General features: G+C 35.9%; 1 pseudogene; it reads right to left on the minus strand.

Moving 5' to 3' along the window:
* Positions 1 to 3367: 3367 nt before the first annotated feature.
* On the minus strand, positions 3368 to 7532 carry LOC101960599 (poly(A) polymerase alpha-like; annotated as a pseudogene).
* Between the last annotated feature and the right edge of the window lie 53 nt (positions 7533 to 7585).

Consider the following 7585-nt stretch of genomic DNA (forward strand, 5'->3'; position numbering starts at 1 on the left):
TGTGTATTTTCTCACAGGGATCAGTTAAGGATTCTTGTATTTGGAAATAGCCTGTACATGTTAGGATATTCATCTGGCTTGTCTCCATTCTGTTTGTGTGGATGCACAAGTACATTTATAGGAGACATACTTAATCATTTATATGTTTGCATTTATTATTTATTTTACATGTTCGTATATATTATACCATGAGTTAATAACATGATGTAACAAAAATAATCTCATTATTCTTTTTTTTTTTTAAAGAGAGGAGAGAGGAGAGAGAGAGAGAGAGAGAGAGAGAGAGAGAATTTTTTTAATATTTATTTTTTAGTTCTCCGCGGAGACAACATCTTTGTATGTGGTGCTGAGGATCGAACCCGGGCTGCACGCATGCCAGGTGAGCGCGCTACCGCTTGAGCCACATCCCCAGCCCCAATAATCTCATTATTCTTAAATAACTTACCTAGAGCAACAAGCTCTAATGATATGAATAGTAAAAAATGGAGGAGGTTCTGAGCTAGAGAAAATTACAGTAAAGCAGGCTCAGCAAGCAAAAAGGAGCCACAAATCACTTACCACACACCCGGAAGGACTTCCATTTCTAATAATCTTGCATTCCAAGATACACCATGAATAATAGGAACCTGCTAAGGGCCTTGACTAACAGGAAATCCTAAAACTTTTGCCTCCAGAGATAAGCCACGAAAACAGGAACATCCTGTTTTTCTTACTTACCAAAAGACAGGAAGATTTAGTTGTTTTTCTATTTTTTATTTTTTATTTTTTTTTTTGTACCAAGGATTGAACTCAGGGGCACTAGATCACTGAGCCACATCCCCAGTCCTATTTTGTATTTTATTTAGAGACAGGGTCTCACTGAGTTGCTTAACACCTCGCTTTTGCTGAGGCTGGCTTTGAACTTGTGATCCTCCTGCCTCAGTCTCCCAAGCCATTAGGATCACAGGCATGAGCCACTGTGCCCGACAACAACTTGTTCTTATCCGATTGATTGGTTGATTTTATACTTAGTTTTTCTTTATTCAACAACAGAAATGAGGCTATGCACACAGTTACACTTTCATGAAATGTCATTCTCTAAGTTCTGTATAAAACTAATTTTAAACAAGACAGAAACAAGTTTTTTCTTTTATTTATTTTTGAGTTACAGGTGGACACAATATCTTTATTTTATTTTTATGTGGTGCTGAGGATCGAACCCAGTGCCTCACGCATGCTAGGCAAGTGCTCTACCTCTGGGCCACAACCCCAGCCCCAGAAACAAGTTTTTAATATACCCTTAAATTATAAGTCTAAGGCTTGTTAACACAGTGAAACTACAATGTTCTTGTTCATATCATTTTAAAAGATATACTGAAATGATTTAATAACTGCTATTCTACATAATGGTAAGTGGCATATTTCCACAAAGGAAACTATAAATTTCCATCCTCCAAAATTAAATTCCTTGAGGTTTGGAAAATTTGAAAATATACAGCTTCATGTAATTCAACAGAACTTATTAAAAACAAATTTTTGATATAATAGTAAGATAGCAAATTAATTCAGAAAAATAGAATTTCATAAATCTAGAGTTGTATTCATCCTAAATTTCTTATAAAGTTCATGTTATCAACATTCAAAATGTGTAAGCAATAATGTCATAATTTCCCAAACAAAATGGAAGCTTTCTTCAGCCCACACATGTTTTTATAATCTGAAATATCTAAAACAGTTTTTACAATTACGTTTTCATAATTAGAGTGACAATGCTTAGAAGTTCTCTACCACATGTAAACATTAAGCAATAGCTTTCCTACAATAACCTCATTTTAACTAAATATTTAGATAAAATTTAAAAATGGATTGTTATTATCCTTGTATTATTTTTTAAGCATCGATACACAAAAAACTTTGCTTACAAGATAGTTCTATATAGAATAAATTGTTAGTGAAATTTGTATTAAAAACTATTTATAATTAAATGTAGTTCACAGGGTACATCATTATGCTTCTCACAACAGACGACAATTATAGATGAGATTATCTAGAAGAAAGTGTAACATGAACATAACCATTCATACATAAAATGCAGGGAAGTCTCTCTGAAGGTTATGCAGGTGACTTTTATTGTAATTGTACAGTGTGAACTTATAGAGGAAAAAATAATACAGTAACCCTTGAGTCCCACACATACAAATTAAGACTGTATTCTTCAGGTTGTCTCAATAGCACTGGATTTGGCCATTTCCTGTTTAAAAAGATTGTAGCACTTGATAAGACTATTGGATATTACCATCTAAATGTACTTTATTAAACATACAGCATTTGTGAATGTGATCCTTCTTCATCCATTTTGGTATATATAACATTTCATCTCTTTTTATTTATGGTAAGACTAATTGAAATAATTCTGTAACTATAAAATTAACCATTTGGTAGCTTTTTCAAATTGAAGTCATATAGTTTCTCTCTAAAAAGAACAGATAAAGCACCATGTAAATAAAAAACCACCACCAAGATATTTGATGCTTTCATCTAAACCTCGAACAGGATAAACCCTCTTGAAAGACAAAAATTCTGTCTTCATACTAGTTCCATCCAAAGAAAAATGGAAAAAAAAAAAAGGTTACTTCTGATTATAGACAATGAATAATTATAAAAATAAAATAATTATAAAAAATTTTCTCCATCTCATGATTTAAAAGTTGTAACATAAGTAAGTGCAATAAAAGTCTGTGATGTGAACACAGTGTTTCCCGGACACAATATTTAGAAAAATTAGCACATCAGTCCTTATGGAAGATATTTAAAAATGGAAAACATCTGCACCCTTCCTTAATATTGAAGGTTAGCTTCTTGAAAACATTTATATATGTGTAGTCTTAAAAGACATTCTGACAGTCTTTAATCTTATCATACCTTATTATATGTAATTAAAATGTGCTATCAAATCCCAATGTAGCAGAATGTGTATTAGAAAGTGAGGCATGGTTCTAAATTATAAATTGGCTCCTCAAACTCTGATTTTTATAAAATTACTATAAAACAACAATGTCTTTTGGAGATGTAGGATGGATATGAGTTGGAAGAAACTGGGAAGATTTAAATCTCTGAAGGAAATCTGATTAAAATTGACAACCCTCACTCTGGGACCAAAGCAACTATTCTGAAATGGCAATAACTTCCTTTTCTTAAATGAAACCATGGTTGACAAATGTGAACATCTTAAAATGAGAAACTTAAAAAATATTATCTCCCATTATTAATGACTGGGTCCAGAAATTGCTTTTTTCCAAGCACTTATTCATTAATATATAATGTTAATTTGTACAATATATGTAACATTATTCTTTAAAAGTTTTTTTTATAAAATTGAGGTCTTTAATATTTTACTAAAGATAAATGAACAGTTGAAAGCAAAAAAAAAATTAAAGGCACATGGATTTAAAACTATTTAAAAAGTGAAAGAAGTGGTGTATATAAGTTTTATCCAAAAGTAACATACATGTCAACCTATTAATAAAGTGGATTCTAGCAAAAGCTACAGTTCAAATTCAGTTTATTTGGAAGGTAGGATTATGCAAATTAAATACAAATAGAATCTGACTATCCTGGTAAAGCTAGGAAAAGAAATGAAGTTTAATTTATCATAATATTCATTGTGATCTCCGAGTCTACCTAAATGGCTATTTCACAAGCCAAAATTTGAATCTGAAACCAGCTGTAGAACTGTAATAGAAAAAAGACTAAACTCCAGTGTCTACAATCAATTTTATTTCAATATAATCTTGTTAAGGCACTATTTTCAAATTCCCAAATAAAACTCTGGATCTGTTTGAAGCGAAGACAAAGGCTTTATTGCCAGCCAGGGTCAAGAACACAGAGACCAAGCAGTTCTGCAACCCTCAAGCTTATAAGTCTTACAACCACAAAGAAGTGGGACGCAGGAGAAATAATCATATTTACAGTATACATTTCATACAAGTGGAAAAGAACCAGGCTATGAAAAAAAATCATACTCTCAGAAATTACATTTTCAGAGAAAATTTTGCATTAGTTCCATAGAGCAAGGATATTGTGGTCAGGGTGCAAGCAAGTAGGTGGGGGTGGAGATGTTATCCTTCAATGCAAGTGGGCTCATGTGGAAAGGAGCCAAATTCACCAAGGGTGAGTGAGGTGTCTGAACAAAATGGGGTAAGTCTGAGCTAATTTTCAAATCAGTCCATAACAATCTAAACACATGCCATTTAGAAAATACCAAGAAAAATGTATGTACCGTTGTGGTGCGAACTGATCAATATAATCAATAAGTTACTAATAATGGTTGTATAAAGCAATTGCTATGGTAAAACTACCTGATCAGCAAGAATGGAGTCACTATGGCTATACGAGCAAACAGGTAGGCCATAGGGACCTGGTGTCAGCTATTATAGACTCCACCTTAGTTTTTCTGTTATTGCTCCTGTGAAGAGACAGTTGCAGGACTCATTTCTGAGAAAACAAAATGAAAGCTGTTTTCTGCTAAATTAAAAAAAAAAAATTGTTTTCTGTACTTTGTATCCCACAAAATGTACTCAGCCCAGAATATGGAAGTCTTGGTAACCCATATAACTTTGAAGTCCCCCCTCCCCAACCACTTGCTGGACAATTGTCTAGCACCTGCTAGAACCCAAGATGCAGTTCATTAGGTTGTTCCACTAACAGCTTTTTTACTTCTGTAACTTGCTTGCTTGCTAACTGAAACATTTCACAGGATGTGGTTTTCCTCCTTAAATAGCAGATTTCCCTCAGAGGAGGGTGAAGTCTTTCAGAGAGCCACTTGGACTCTGTTAGACTCAGCCCCTGACCAGGTATGATTGGCAAAATAGGTAAAATAAAAATCCTTCAAATTATTTCAAATTCAGACTTGGTGTGTTTTCTGAGTGGTCTTCCCAGGACAGTACAAGAGTTGATGCTATTGCATTTGGATAAAGCTGGCAAGTTCTTGCTACTTAGCACAGCCCAGGAAACACCACCACCAAGGAAACCGAATATATTGGAATAGATGTTGTGGCATTTGGCCCACAGAGCTCTCAGATTTAACCTGAAGTTGTCAATGTTTGGTACTAGGTGTAAAATTTCATCTCTTACTGTGCAACCATTAAGACTTCTTATGCATCGTATATCTAAATTTTTAAGCAGATCGTCATCTTGTAGGTCCAAATCTTCTGCAATAACAAAATATCAATCTCTATCCCAGAGTTTGATAACTAATACAAACGCCTCTTCAACAGCTCTTAAATCTTTAACTTTTTCTTATAAGTTCAATTTATAGAACAAAATGAAAAAGTCACTGCGATCAACATGTCTTGGTGCAACACACAATGAATGCATCAATATCCGTACCTTTTGTATGTATTCCTAATCTGTAACATAGATTCAAATCCAAAAAATTTTCCTCCAATATTTTCAATTACAGATTGTGGAAGATTCTTGCCTTCACTGATTTCTCCTATCCACTTTTTCACCAAGTTATTTAATTTTTCTAAAATTAAAGTCCTCGCTGCAGCTCCTCTTCCTTTTCAAAAACCCAAAAGGGCTTCAGAGTCTCAATTAGTTTCTGTGTAAGTATGTAGTCAGTCTTCTTGGGGGCTGCTAAGCTGATAGGAGAAGTAATGTCACAATGCTTCTGTGGCTGGAAAGGGCAAGTTTCCTGCTCTGGCACCGTCCAGTCACTCCCCCCACCCCAAGCCCCACTGCCCCGCTGGGCAGGCTCCACTGAGGCCAAAGGGATGGAGGAGGCTGGGTCCAAACGCACTCCGCTGCTTTAAGCACTTCTCCTCCTTTCCCTTTGTCAGAACATGGTGCCCTTCTTATCCTATTTACATTGTTAACTGACATAACTGAGGTATAAATTCCTCATTTCATTTTAATGAGCCACTACTACTATAAGTCTGATTTTCTTGAACTACTAGTAAAAATGTTTCCCTGTATTCATATTTGTCTCTGAGGTGAGTTTTTTTTTTTTTATCCCACTCCAAAAAAAAAAAAAGTTCCTGAATCCAGTGGTTGGCACTGATTTTTTGGAGAAGTTCTAACTATGGTTGCTTTCATGGGTGGTATTAAACCACGACACAAAGAATTGACCACCAACTCCAATTTAAATCAAATAAAAGCAAGCTTGTAATTCCTGGACTGTCTCTCCCAAAACCTGTGGGAATAGAAGACAGCACTCCAGCTCTCTAGGAGTGCAGCTTTATAGCACAGAAAGTTGCAAAAAGTGGGGGTGTCTTGAGAACTTACAGATAACAGAATTTTGACAAGTATAACACAAAGGCAGGTAGTAGGTTATTGGTCTAAATGGTTCAGCACTTAGGGAGTACATTTAGATCCCAACGTCAGAACTTATGAGGCACCATTAGGGTTTCAGAGAGGGTTGTTATCTGGCCAGGGAAAGCCAGGCATGGGTGAGTTCAAGGCACGGGCAGGCATTCCAAGTAAGTTTGAAACATCAAAATATGGGCAGGCTAAATAGAAATCTTAATATTTTACAGAAAACAGAAATGAATCTTTTATAACTTATGACAAGATGGCTCCTGATCTTAAGAGGGAATTAGGCTGGATTTATCAGTGGGTGTTTTAGTCAGCCTTTTTGCCGCTGTGACTAAAAGACTCGACCAGCACAATTGAGGAGGAGGAAAAGTTTATTTGAAGGCTCATGGTTTCAGAGGTTTTAGTCCATGGACAGCAGCCTCCATTCCTTGGGGCCTGAGGTGACGAGAAAAACATAGTGGAAGAGTGTGGCAGAGGGAAGCAGCTCATATGATGGTCAAAGAGCAGAGACTCCACTCTTGTTTATGTTCTATAACATCTACAAAATAGATACCCTAAAGCTGACCCCACTGCCCTGCCTCCTCCAGCCACACCCCACCTGCCTTTTGTTACTAATTGATTAACCCTATGAGGTGATAAGTCACTTGATTGGGTTAAGGCTCTTGTAACCCAATCATTTCTCCTTCAAACCTTCTTGCATTGTCTCACACATGAGCTTTTGGGGGACACTTCACATCTAAACCATAACACTGGGACACATGCAGTCAGCCACAGGAGCCTTACTTGCCCTTGGTTTAATGCTCTGCTATCACCATGAATCTCTGAAAAGGGGCTCCCCCAGTTATACTGCTGATCCTAGATATACCCTAAACCTTTGTTCTGGATACCCAGAGGGAGTAGAAAGAGCATGATCTTGGGACCCTGACAGGCCCTTTTGTGTAAGCTCTGACCTTCATCTATAAAGTAGTACTATACCTCAGACCTGTTGGATGATTACATGAGATCATGTAAATATTTACCATGCTTGACACTGAGAAGCTCCATAAATAATGGTTCTTAATGTTTGCATTTTACCTTCTTTCAAGGACAGTTACATCCTCAAGCAATATTTTTCTTCTCAGTACGCATCGAAATGGAGGTATTAATTCATTCCTGTAAGTATTTAATGTGAGAACTGGACTACTTCTGTGTTAACTTCCTCACTTTCCTTCATTCTTCTCATTAAGATCAGTTTGCATCCTCCACTACCACCTTATAAACCCTCAGTATCTTTCCTATTGTTAAATCACTT

The sequence above is a fragment of the Ictidomys tridecemlineatus genome, chromosome 6 (genome assembly GCF_052094955.1).
Source record: "Ictidomys tridecemlineatus isolate mIctTri1 chromosome 6, mIctTri1.hap1, whole genome shotgun sequence".
Classification (NCBI taxonomy): Eukaryota; Metazoa; Chordata; class Mammalia; order Rodentia; family Sciuridae; genus Ictidomys; species Ictidomys tridecemlineatus.